This window comes from Sus scrofa, chromosome 17 (genome assembly GCF_054392235.1).
Source record: "Sus scrofa isolate SSC_HxYL_T2T_F1_AM1 chromosome 17, Sscrofa_HxYL_maternal_Yorkshire_Landrace_v2.0, whole genome shotgun sequence".
NCBI lineage: Eukaryota > Metazoa > Chordata > Mammalia > Artiodactyla > Suidae > Sus > Sus scrofa.
Window position 1 is genome coordinate 18,781,717 of NC_139399.1, and position 14,133 is coordinate 18,795,849.

Below are 14,133 nucleotides of genomic sequence, written 5' to 3' on the forward strand. Positions count from 1 at the left end.
CCCTCCTCTCATCCCCATCCTTAGCTGGGTCAGACTTTCAGTTCAACGTCTCAAAAGAAGGAACCTCTAGTCTTTCTTCTTCTTCCTTTTTTTAGGGCCACACCGCGGCATATGGAAGTTCCCAGCTAGGGGGTCAAATCCGAGCTGCAGCTGCCACCCTGCACAACAGCCACAACAACACCAGATCTGAGCGGACATGTACAACCTACACCGCAGTTCACGACCCTAAGGGATCTTAACCCACTGAGCAAGGCCAGGGATGGGACACGAATCCTCATGACCTGCTGATCCGCGACGGGAACGCCATAAACCCCCTAGGTTTTTTGCTTGTAGATAGATAGGAGATCTGGGGCTTGTTTTACAGACACTGAGGGATCTTCCTGGTTTTACCTCACACGCACCCCTCATTTCATAAGTGTCCAGTGCTCCAACTCCAGGTCTTTCCGGGACCCTCCAGAGCCCCTTGCCTTAAGGGCTTTCCCTACTGCTGGCTTAGCTTTTATTACTTCGGCTATCATCCGGCCATCTCTCTTCTGGCTTCCAAAATATCGTCTTTTTATTCCATCATCTTTGCCCTGATGAACTGACCCTGGTTTTAATCTCTTTTAGCATTTTAATGCAGTTTCAGTTGGATGAGAGGCATTTTTCCAAGCCACCAGTTCTAACGAGAAGGCTGTCTGCTGGGACTTGAAAACTTTCCCAGCCATCTGTCTCCAGCGACGTCCCCCTTCATGGCAACCACTAGAACTGCGGCACCCCCAATCCTAACCAATCACAGGCAAGGAGGGTGGAGCTGATCATTGATTCAGAGCCTAACCATCTGGGTGGAGTGGATGTCTGAGGTCAACCACAGCATTCGCCCTCAAGCACCTTAATTAGAGCGTGGAAATGCCAACTCCAAACCACTTACCCAAACCGGAAGAGGCTGTGGTCATGTTTGATATCTCCACCTTTAGCCATGAACCTGAGGGTTTATTTGACCAAGGGAATGATCTATTACATAAAGTGTATGGAGCTTATGTTTATGCATAAGACAGTGAGATGGTAAAGGCAAATAGTATAAAGACAAGACCTGGAATCTCAGAGGGAGGAAGCTTTAGAGCCTGTGGTTACATTGCTTTAATACTGCTGGGCCAGCCAGGGACTCTTTCTTTCTGGGTAAAGAGGCTTTTTAAATGTCAAGGAGCTAAAAGACAGGCTTATGATAGCTCTCAACATAAATACTAAATCAAATTATTTCAGGGACTCCAGTCTTAAGGTCATTTTTACATAACAATGGCCAAAATGGACTGGGTTGAAAAGTTTGGGCTATTTTGTTTACTGTGGTTTCATTTTTTGTTTACTGTGTGTGTACATGTATGTATATATGTTTTATATACATATATAGACATATACACACATATATGTATATATGTGTATATGTGTGTGTGTATTTTAAACACTAATTTGCAAATCACCAGTTCTATTCTGTAAGACATTAAGAGAATCTCTAACAAATTTAGTCAAGTTTTGTCTAAGTTAATATTAGTCATAAATATAAGCTGTGGGCTTAATATGAAATCTTAAGAGAAAGCCTACTTACTAAAGAGAGAATAGAAGGCATGGTCGTATTGCCTTTAAAAGTAAACAAGCAAAAAACCATGGTAGGGCATAGTTTCTGATTTGCCTGCTACAAAAACCTTATAATTTAAGAAGGAATATACAAGAATTGAGAAGTTCCACTTTTTAAAAGAAAAGTGCACAATGAGTTACATTTAAACTACACAAAAATAAGTAGTGCAAACACTTCAGTTTTTTTCCAAAAAGTCCTTTATGTTGATGATAAAAGGCGCTTTCTTACACCATCCCAATTTTTATGTGCCATTCATTTGTGAAAAAAAAATTATAAATTTCTAAATATGATGCCCTTTACAGTAAACTCATGAGTTTATGGCACTCTCATAGGGGAATTTACTCAAACTTTCACAGAAGAAAAGAATATAGGAAATCTTCCAAGATTTGGAACTTAATGGATGATCTATCTGAGATAAGAAAACTGAATTTGGAGTTCCCGTCGTGGCGCAGTGGTTAACAAATCCGACTAGGAACCATGAGGTTGCGGGTTCGGTCCCTGCCCTTGCTCAGTGGGTTAACGATCCGGCGTTGCCGTGAGCTGTGGTGTAGGTTGCAGACGCGGCTCGGATCCCGAGTTGCTGTGGCTCTGGTGTAGGCCGGTGGCTACAGCTCCGATTCCACCCCTAGCCTGGGAACCTCCATATGCCCCGGGAGCGGCCCAAGAAATAGCAAAAAAAAAAAAAAAAAAAAAAAAGCTAAATTACATTGTTCTCTCTGATGTTTCCAAAAAAATAGGATAAGTAAGTTTTTTTTAAGTCTACGAAACTTCAGACAGTTGAAAATACTGATCTGCTATTCTTTTTTTTTTTTTTTTTTTTGCCACATCCAGAAGTTGCAAAATTCCCAGGCAAGGGATCAAACCCTCGCGGAAGCAGTAACCAGAGCCACAACAGTGACAATCCTGGATCCTTAACCTCCTGAGCCACCAGGGAACTCTGTGATCTGATATTCTTAAGTTGTTCGTATTGTTGATAATATAGAGAGGTTGAGAGAGATGGTAGCATTCTAGAACCCGGCTCCCCATGGCCTGCCGCACCCCACATTGTTCACAAGGGAAATGTGTATGGTGTGCATGCGATGTGTATGTGTGTATGTGTAGTGTGTGCATATGGTAGAGGGAAGAAAATACTATTTTAAAAAGCAAGTAAAAATATTTACTATTTTTGGAGTTACCATTGTGACTCAGTAGGTTACAAACCTGACGAGTATCCATGAAGATATGGGTTTGATCGTTGGCCTCACTCACTCAGTAAGGATCTGGCATTGCTGAAAGCTTTGGTGTAGGTTGCAGGCGCAGCTCGGACCTGGCGTTGCTGTGATTGTGGCATAGGCCGACAGCTGCGCTCAGATCTGACTCCCAGCTTGGGAACTTCTATATGTCACAGGTATAGCCATAAAAAGAGGAGAAAAAAGTACGATTTTTAAACCTGTTGCTTTAGGCAAGGGCTACCACTCAAACACCTTTAGAGCCAAGCAAGTGGCAGCCAAGAGGGAAAGGGCTGGGGGATTTGACATGTGCTTGCCCCTCCAGGCTTCCCACTGCCCTGTTCTGCCCATGCCCCTTGGGCCATGTGGAATGATGTTGCCAAAATTTCTGATTTTTCAAGACAAATGCCAAATTTCAACTCTTGATTTTGAATTTGAACAAATTAAAAAACCTTTAAAATAGTAGGAGTTCCCTTCATGGCTCAGAGGTTAACGAATCCAACTAGGAACCATGAGGTTGCGGGTTCAATCCCTGGCCTTGCTGAGTGGGTTAAGGATCTGGCATTGCCATGAGCTGTGGTGTAGGTTGCAGACCCAGCTTGGATTCTGCATTGCTGCAGCTGTGGCATAGGACCGTGGCTACAGCTCCGATTGGACCCCTAGCCTGGGAAACTCCAAGTACTGCAGATGCAGCCCTAGAAAAAGACTAAATAAATAAATAAATAAAAACATTTAAAATAGTAGATGTGGGGAGTTCCCCTTGTGGTCAATGGAAACAAATCCGACTAGTAACCATGAAGGTTTGGGTTCAATCCCTGGCCTTGCTCAGTGGGTTAAGGATCTGTCATTGCCTTGAGCTATGATCACAGACACAGCTTGAATCTGGCGTTGCTGTGGCTGTGGTATAGGCCAGCAGCTCCGATCCAACCCCAAGCCTAGGAACTTCCATGTGCCATATGTGTGGCCCTAAAACAAACAAACAAACAAACAAAAAATAGCATGTGGCCCAACAAAATATACCTGCCAGCCAGAATCATATCCTTACCCTCCATTTTCTAACTCTGCTCCAAGGGGACAAACAGAGCATCTGTCATGGAGAAGACTGTGCCACTTAGGAAAAGGCAGCTGGGTCTTTTTGCTGAGCTAGGCTACATGGCCTAGTTGCTCTAAATAACAAGTAAGATAAATGTTTCATTTCTGTGGAATTTTGAGGCAAGAAAGAAATAAAGGAAGGACGACACGCTTTTAGGAGTGAATAGATTTCGGTAATATGGCTGGTGGAACGCACCCAAGGAGAGGAAGATGCTGAGAAACTCACAGTGGTAGGACGGCTGGAGACTGGAGTTCCTGTCATGGCTCAGTGGAAACGAATCTGACTAGTATCCATGAGGATGCAGGTTCGATCCCTGGCCTCATTCGGAGGGTTAAGGATCTAGCCTTGCTGCAAGCTGCAGTGTAGGTCACAGATGTAGCTCGGATCCCATATGGCTGTGGGTGTGGTGTAGGCCAGCAGTTACAGCTCCAGTTTGACCCCCCCTAGCCTGGGAACTTCCATATGCCATGGGTCCGACCCTAAAAAGATGGCTGGAGATTTATTCTGAGTGTAGTATGTGTGTTGTAGTGTGGTCTGTGTGTGGTGTGTGATGTGCATGTGTGTATGTGTGGTCTGTGTGTGGTTTGTATGTGGTGAATGTGAGTGGTCTGTGTGTGTGTGATTTGTGAGCGTGTGTGTGGTGTGGCATGATGTATGTGGTGTGTAAGTAAGTGGTGTGTGGCGTGTGTATGTGTGTGTGTATTGTGATGTGTATGTGGTGTGCTGTGTGTGTGTGAGTTCTTGCAGGCATGCTCTCGTGCTGCAATAATCCTCTGTTATCATGAGCCTTCTGTGCAAGCTTGTTTCATTGTAGAAGTGACACTGGGAGAATAAAAGCAGGAGTTGCCTGGGTGGAAAGTTAAATAAGTCTTGAAATAAAGCGGCAGTGAATACCAGAATGCAAATGTGTCTGAAAAAGGAAAATTAAGGTTTCAGTTAATCATTTTAATTTGGAGAGTGACTTGTGATCACAAGGGCTTCCATGGAGGCATTAATTTTATGTATTGGCTTGTCAGATGCTGCAAATACCAAGCTTTTCCTGCCACCTTCTGGCTGTTGGTTGCAATTTTTTTTAAAACTTTGAATAAGACAAGGTATAAAGACCACCATCACAAACACTAATGCACCAGCTTTAGAAACAAACTATTACCAATAAAGATTGAACTCTCCTGTCTATCCCTCCCTGACCGCACCTCCTTCCTCTTCAGAAATGTCTGTTATTGGAGTTTCTGCTGTGGTGCAGTGGGGTAAGAATCCAACTGAAGCAGCTCAGATTACTGTGAACACATGGGTTTGATCCCAGAGCATAAAAAAATAGTATCTATTTTCTTAAATTATATGTATATCATCTCAACACATTTTCTTACATATATATGTATCTATAAGACATGCTAGTGTTTGCATGCTTTTAAGTGCACGTAAATTACATCATTCTGCAGGGAATCTTCTATATGGAATCTTCTGCAGGTTTTCTGACCCAATTACACTGTCCTGAGATGTAGGACAGCGTTGAATAGGAATGGAACAAATAGCACCCTTGTTACAGCCCTTGATCTTATTGGGAAATAGTTTTCTAAGAGCTGTTTGGTTTTTTTTTTTTAAATCACGTGTGTTAAAATTTATCTTTTTGGCTCTGCACATATTGATAATTTTATTTGGTTTGTCTCTTTATTTTTATTTAGTTATTTGTTTGTTTATTTTTGCTTTTCAGAGCCATCCTTGCAGCATATGGAAGTTCCCAGGCTAGGGGTTGAATTGGAGCTATGGCTGCCGGCCTACACCACAGCCACAGCAATGCCAGATCCAAGCCATGTCTTTGACCGACATCACAGCTCATGGCAACACGGGATCCTTAACCCACTGAGCAAGTCTAGGGATCAAACCTGCATCCTCATGGATGCTAGTCAGGTTCATTTCCTCTGAGCCACAACGGAACTCCTGTCTTTTATTTTACTTTATTTTATTTTTTTTTTTGCCATGCCCACAGCATACAAAAGTTCCTGGGCCAGGGATCAAACCTGTACCACAGCAGTGACCCAACATACAGCAGGGACAAGACCAGGTCCTTAACCCACTGAGCTACCAGGGAACTCCCTGGTTTATTTCTTTTATTCTGTTAGTCTAGTAAATTACATTAATAGATTTTTTTTCCAGACTTAAGCTAGCCTTGCATTTGGGGAATCAACTTTTTATTTTAGAGTGAGTGAACTCTCATTTTCTTTCTCATACTTTTTTGTCTACTTATGTTATATTGGTCACATAAAATGAATTGGGGCACATTCTCTCATTATTTGCCACAAAAACTAAAGATTTAGAGAAATCTTTATTTCTGAACTCTGAGGGGCAGTGAACATTTAAGTAACAATTTATTTCACTTTACAAGTGTATAGCCTACTCAATTATAGGTTAGAGGAACCTACGTAAAGAAAAAAGAGAAAGGGCTTCCTTATAGGCCCAGGAGAAAATGGGACACTGGAGAACCAGTCTGATTTGTTCAAGGATTAACACTGATTACATGAACCTGGTTTCTGTCCTTTTTCTTTTTTTTTGCTTTTTAGGGCCTAACCCACAGCATATGGTGGAAGTTCCCAGGCTTGGGGACGAATCAGAGCTGCAGCTGCTGGCCTACACCACAGCCACAGCAATGCAGGATCCAAACCACATCTTCGATCTCCACCACAGGTCACAGCAACCCCGGATCTTTAACCCACTGAGCAAGGCCAGGGATTGAACCTACATCCTCATGGATACTAGTCAGATTCGTTTCCCCTGAGCCACAGCAGGAACTCCTGAACCTGGTTTGTTATAGAAAATTGCTTCTGTGTAAGACGTTTCTGTGAGAAGGATTTTTCTTAAAAAGCTATTACACTTACCAATATTAGAAGTTTTGTTTGTTTTCTGGGACTCGTGGGAGTACCAGATTTATGAAACGCTTACTTAGTCTCTATGAACCAACCAGAAAAGATCTCCCATTTGGAGATTGCCATCTAATTTATGATTAAGGGATAAGAAAATAGTTCATACACAAAGAAAAGCAAAGGGGTTTCTCCATTACAGCCACACAAACACCCAGAGAATTTACAGCTCCCCTTTTATAGGGTTAGTCACCGGTCAAAAGTAAACCAAGAAGGGAGTTCCCGTTGTGGCTCAGCAGTTAACAAACCCGACTAGGATTCTTGAGGATGTGGGTTTGATCCCTGGCCTCACTCAGTGTGTTAAGGATTTGGTGTTGCCCTGAGCTGTGGTGTAGGTCGCAGACATGACTTGGATCTGGCATTGCTGTGGCTGTGGTGTAGGCCGGCAGCTATAGCTCCAATTGGACTCCTAGCCTGGGAACCTCCATATGCCACCGAGGTGGCCCTAAAAGGCAAAACAAACAAACAAACAAAAAACCTCATCGGGCTAGACGACAAGATATCCTCCTAATTAATTTGGACTCATAAATAGACAAACAAAATCAAGTTATCTCCCCCCAGCAGAGACTACATCCTCATTATCTCAACAGAGATTATCAAATGTATAGACCATAAAATCCAAATCTCAGATAACAAGCAAACCATAGTCCCATATAACTAGGGTGTTCTCTGGCCACTCATAGAAGCTGACTTATGGTCCATTACTTGTCAATCCTTGGACCCAGTTATGGAAACGGACAGAGCCCAAATCAGGAAGGGACTAACACACGATCAAGAACCAGAAACAAACAAAAACACCCAACACAGAATCAAAAGAAGAAAAATCAGAGAGTCAATGAAAGTCAAGTTGTTTTCACTGGGATTAATTCTGGTAGCCAGGGGGGGGAAAAAAAAGGATTTGCCTGGCCATAAACACCCATGAGGTGCATTTCTTGGGCAACACAATTTAGGCCCTGACAGGTGAGTCCACATGGACATCCTGGTGGGCCTCCAAACTACCTAAGTGCAATTTTTTTTTTTCATTAAAAGCATGACACCCCAGAGTTCCCCTTGTGGCTCAGTGGGTTAAGAATCTGACTAGTATCCATGAGAATACAGGTTTGATTCCTGGCCTTGCTCAGTGGGTTGGGGATCTGGCCTTGCTGCAAGCTGCAGCACAGGTCACAGATGTGGCTCGGATCTAACATTGCTATGGCTGTGGAGTAGGCCGGCAGCTACAGCTCCAATTCGACCCCTGGCCTGGGAACTTCCATATGCTGCAGGTGTGGCCCTAAAAGAAAAAAAGAAAAAAGAAAATTAAAATAAAATAATGAAATAAAATAAAATAAAAGCATGACATCCCGCAAACATAAAGTGAGGCTGTCTCAAAGATTACTTTAACTCCTTCATAAGGGAGCCAGCAGAGTGTGTGAAAGATTAATGTGCTTAGGTCCTGAAGACAGAGTACAGAGGCTGGATTAGATACAAAACAGGCTCACGTTTGTACAGGCAATAAACCTGCAACCCTCAAGGTCATCTCTGCTACTGAACAGAAATTTCATGCATCCTTACTGGGAAAAAGCCTATGGGTTAGCAGGTGACTTCAAAGAGTCTTAGTCCTAATCAGCAGTAAATAGTAAACCAAACAAAGTAACAGTTCCTTAGAGAATTAAATCGTCTTTGGTGGGCCTGCTAGATAAAGATCTAGTAGGACACTGGAAGGACTTGCCTTATATTCCTTGTTTCGGATATTTTTTCTTGCTTTTCTTTTTTGAAATATTTTGTCTTTCAGTTTTATTGGCATATAATTGACATGCAGCACTGTATAAATGTAAGGTGGGTAGGAGTTTCCTTCATGGCTCAGTGGTAATGAGCCTGACTAGCATCTATGAGGTTGTGGGTTTGATCCCTGACCTTGATCCGTGCGTTAAAGATCTGGCGTTGCCAGGAGCTGCTATGTAGGTCCCAGATGCAGCTCCGATCCAGCCTTGCTGTGGCGTAGGCTGGCAGCTGTAGTTTCAATTCGACCCCTAGCCTGGGAACTTCCATATGCCATGGGTTTGTTCATCCCTAAAAACCAAAAAAAAAAAAAAAAAAAAAAAAAAAAAAAAAAAAAAATTTAAGGAGGAAGGAGGGCAGCATAATGATTTGACTTACATACATCATGAAATGATGACCACAGAAGTTGAGTGAACCTCCATCGTCTCATATAGACACAAAATAAAAGAAAAACATGTTTTTCCTTGAGATGAGAGCACAATTGAATGCCTGTCATGTGCTAAGTACCTATCAGAGGACTGAGGCGAATGATTGAAGGATCTTGCAAGTAGCAGAGAGAAACAGCAGTGGGAGCATCTCATTTCAGTACTGTACAGCAGGTACTATGATGAAACATCTGCAGAGTACCAAGGAGGGGTGTAGTCAGGTCTCCAGGAGACCAAAAGCCCAGAGGCATTTCCTAGGTACTGCGTGGGAGAGGCCATTCCAGGGAGAAGGGTCATCAAAGCAAGAAGGTGTAAAAAGCCACTCATTTTACTTGTCACAACCACTGGTTATGGACTTTAATTACATACTGTCCAGAACTGTCACTCAGCTGCTTTGTGCAATAACAGCATTTTGGCAACATCATATGCTTGGAGTTGGGAAATGCTGGGCAGAGATTGTTTTATGCTTTGGGGGCTGTTGGCTGTGCCCACAGCATGCAGAAGTTCCCAGGCCAGAAACTGAACCTCTGACAGCAGTGACAATGCTGGATCCTTAACCTGCTGAGCCGCCAGGGAATTCTCTTACATACTTTTTTTTTTTTTAAGTATAACGCAAAAAAAAAAAAAAAAAAAAAAAAAGGCAGTGGGCAGCTGATGGGATCTATGAAAATTGGGAAAACTGACTTTTGAGACTGGGTCCCATTTGAACCAATCCCAGGGCGACCTTCTGCGACTGTGAGATCTCCAAAACCTTAATAAACCTCTTTGTGATTCTTTTATATAAAAGGATCCCGAATCCACCCATCATTAGCACCATGAGGTTGCAGTGTTTTTTTGAAAGCTCACAGGCAGGAAGGCAGCAGAGTCCAAAAGTTCCTGGGGTTTCACCATCTTGTAGGTTGGTGGCAGGTTGGGCCCGAGAGGACCAAAGGCCAGATGACCTCCCATAATAAGTCTCTAGCTACGTGTTGCGGGGAGAAAGGGAGGGCCAGAGGGGATACTGAGGTGCTGTCTTAATTGCGGGAACTTCCTAGAGGAAATGGCCTTTCTAGAATGAGGGACCTCCAGAGGCAAGCCTGTCAGACGTGTGCTCTGAAATTACCCCCTTAGGATTTTAATTTACAGAGGTGACCCAGTGCAAACGCAGAAGGTCAAAGCCACTGCAAGAAGAATTTATTACTCACATTTCCCAAGAGAAGGGAACAGTTATTCCACTCAGAGCCACAGGGGGAAACCTAGGTCTGGTGAGGTGGCACAAGACAGCAGGAGGGGAAAGTGGAGGTCTGGGCTTTTACGGGGTGTCGGTGGGAAAGGCAAGTCAGAGCAGAGCGTACATTTAGGACCAGCCGATGTGAATCATTTCTGGTGGCCCAGGCTGTAGAGGTGGTTTCCAGTCATCCCATTCCTGGTGCAGTCATCCCATTCCTCGAGCTCTTTCTCATGTGACCATTGGCTCCGTATATATATTGGCTCCAAAGACATCTTCTTTGGAGAAATGTCAGAATAAGTTTGTCCACTGCGTTGATCTTCTCGTAGAACAAATTTTTGGTTTCTTTGATTTTCTTTGTTGATTTAAGGGCAGGAAACATGTCAACATGAGGTGTGAGAGCTGAAAGAAGGGATGGATAGGGTAAACCTAGCCTCTGCCAATCTGTGCAGGAAAAGGTGTGTTCCAGGCCAGTTGTCCCCACCCCCAGGAATTAAATGAGAGGGACAGACACTTTGTAAACAACAGCTGTGCGTCCTGGTTCACCAGCCTGAACTTCAATCATCCACATCACGTTTATAATACTGGAGTAAAATACACAACATAAAAATTACCACCACAGGAGTTCCCATTATGGCACAGTGGAAACAAATCCGATTAGGAACCATGAGGTTGTGGGTTCGATCCCTGGCCTTGCTCAGTAGATTAAGGATCTGGTGTTGCCGTGAGCTGTGGTGTAGGTCACAGATGCAGCTTGGATCTGAAGTTGCTGTGGCTCTGGTGTAGGCTGGAGGCCACAGCTCTGATTCGACCCCTAGCCTGGGAAGCTCCATATGCTGCAGGTGCGGCCCTAAAAAGACAAAAAAACAAAAACAAAAACAAAAAACTACCACCACAACCATTTTTAAATGGGCAGGTCCATGGTATTAAGCATATTCCCATTACCATCCACCACCCTAACTCTCTTTATCTTGTACCTTCTAAACAACTCCCCATGGTTCCCTCCCCCCAGCCCCTGGCAATTCTACTTTCCATCTCTATGAATTTGACTACTCTAGTGAAATTATACTGTATCTGTCTTTTGGTGACTGGCGTATTTCCCTTAGAATAATGCTCTCAAGATTCAGCCATGTTGTAGGATCTGTCAGAATCTCCGACCTTTTTAAAGTTGAGTAATACTTGATTGTATGTTTAAACCACATCCATCAATGGACACCGGGTTGATTCCCCCTTTTGGCTATTGCTGCTATTAACATGGGTGTACAAATATCTCTTCAACTCTCTGTTGTGAATCCTTTTGGTCATGTACCCAGAAATGGAGTTGTTGGGTTATTCGGTAGTTTACTTTTTATTTTATTGTTATTATTACTATTATTTTTTGTTTAGGGCTGCACCATAGCAAAAGTTTCCAGGCTAGGGGTCTAATCGGAGCTGCAGCTGCCAGCCGAAGCCACAGCCATAGCAACGTGGGGTCCAAGCCTCATCAGTGACCTAGACCACAGCTCATGGCAATGCCAGATCCTTAACCCATGGAGTGGGGTCAGGGAGCGAACCTGGGTGCTCATGGACATTAGTCAGGTTCATTACCACTGAGCCCCAGTGGGAACTCCTACATGGAGTATCTTTATCCATCCTTTCACTTTTAATTTATTTTAATCTTTGGATCTAAAGTGAGTCTCTTAGAGACAGCATATAGCGTAATCATTTTTCTTTATCCATTCGGCCAATCTGTCTTTTGCTTGGAGAGTTAATCCATTTACATTTAAATTAATTAGTGATAAGGAGGGACTTATTTCCGTCATTTAGCTATTTAATTTCAATATGTTTTATGACTTTTTGTCCATTTCCTGCATTATAGTTTTCTTTCGTATTTCATTGATTTTTTTTAATATAGTGAAATATTTCTCATTTCCTTTTGTGTACATTCTAGAACTATTTTCTTTGTGGTTACCAGGGATTATTTTTTACATCCTAAATTTATAACACTCTAATTTGAATTTATACCAGTTTAACTTCAGTAACATACAAAAATTCTGCTCGTTTACAGCTCCATCCTCACCCCTTTCAGCTATTGGTGTCACAAATACATTATACATTGTGTGTCCAAAACATAAACTAATGATTTTTTAATGCATATGTCTCAAATTATGTAGAGGAGTTCCCGTCGTGTTGCAGTGGTTAACGAATCCGACTAGGAACCATGAGGTTGCGGGTTCAGTCCCTGCCCTTGCTCAGTGGGTTGACGATCCATCCGGCATTGCAACAAACAAACAAACAAAAAAAAAACATCAAATTATGTAGAAAGCAAAAAGTGGAGTTATAGACTAAAGTTACAATAATATTAACTTTTAGACTCATATTTTTTTTAAAAGATGTTTCTTCAGTCATGTAGAACACAAAACATGGAGTTACAAACCATTGTTACAATAATACTGGTTCTTATAATTTCCCATGAATTTACCTTTTTAAGATATTTATATTTTTAAGATATTTATACTACTTCAAGGTAGTATTTTCCTTTATTTCACCCCATAGGACTCGAATTTCTTACAGGGCAGGCTTAGAGGCATGGAATTTCCTCAGCTTTTGTTTATCTGATAGTCAAAATCTTTCTCTTAATTTTGAAGACAGTTTTAGTTATAGGACATAGGATTCTTGGTTGACAGTTTTTTTGTTTTTTGTTTTTCCTTTTGGCACATTGAGTATATTGGCCCACTGCCTTCTGGCCTCCAAAATTTAACATGAGAAATTTTCTCATAATCTTACTGAGGATCCCCTATGTGTGATAAGTCACTTGTTCCTTGAAGCTTTCAATATTCTCCCCTGTCTTTTGACAGTTTAATTATATGTCTTAGTGTGGACTGCTTTGAGTTCATCCTAACTGGAGTTCATTGACCTTGGATGTTTATATTGATGTCTTTCATCAAATTGGAGAAATTTTCAGCCATTACTTCCTTAAATAATCTTTCTGCTCCTTCTCTTGTCTCTTTCTGGGTTTCCCAGTGTGCATACATTGGTCTACTAACTGTTGTCTCACAGGCCCTTTTAGGCTCTGTTCACTTTTTTTAAAATCTTTTTTTCTTTCTCTTCTTCAGACTTGATCATTTCAAATGTTCTAGCATCATGTTTGCTGAATCTTCTTTTTGTCTTTTAAACCTGCCTTTGAACCCCTCTAATCTTTCTTTTCTCTTATTGTATTTTTCAGCCAGAGTTTATTTTGGTGTCTTTAAATGGTTGCTATTTTTATTTCCATTTTTTTTTTGTCTTTTTGGCATTTCTTGGCCTGCTCCCACAGCATATGGAGGTTCCCAGGCTAGGGGTCAAATCGGAGCTGTAGCCACCAGCCTATGCCAGAGCCACAGCAACACAGGATCCGAGCTGTGTCTGTGACCTACACTACAGCTCACGGCAACGCCGGATCATTAACCCACTGAGCAAGGGCAGGGATCGAACCCACAACCTCATGGTTCCTAGTCGGATTCGTTAACCACTGCGCCACGACAGGAACTCCTTTATTTCCATTTTATTCAAACGTAGTTTCTGTGTTTGTTGTTGTTGTTTTACTTTCTCCATATCTTCCTTTTTCTTGAACATTTTCAAGACAGCTGTAAAATCTTTGTCTAGTAGGTTTGCCTTCTGGTCCTTCTCAGGGACAGTTCTATAGGTTTACTTTTTCTTTTGAATGGGCTACACTTTCCTATTTTTTTGAATGCTTTATGGTTTTTTTTTTTTTTTCTTTTTAGGGCTACACCTGTGGTATATGATGTTCCTGGGCTAGGAGTCCAATCAGAGCTGCAGCTGCTGGCCTATACCCCAGCTTGCTGCAATGCCTAATCCTTAACCCACTGAGCAAGGCCAGGGATTGAACCCACATCCTCACGGATACTAGCTGGGTTTGTAACCCTCTCGGCCACA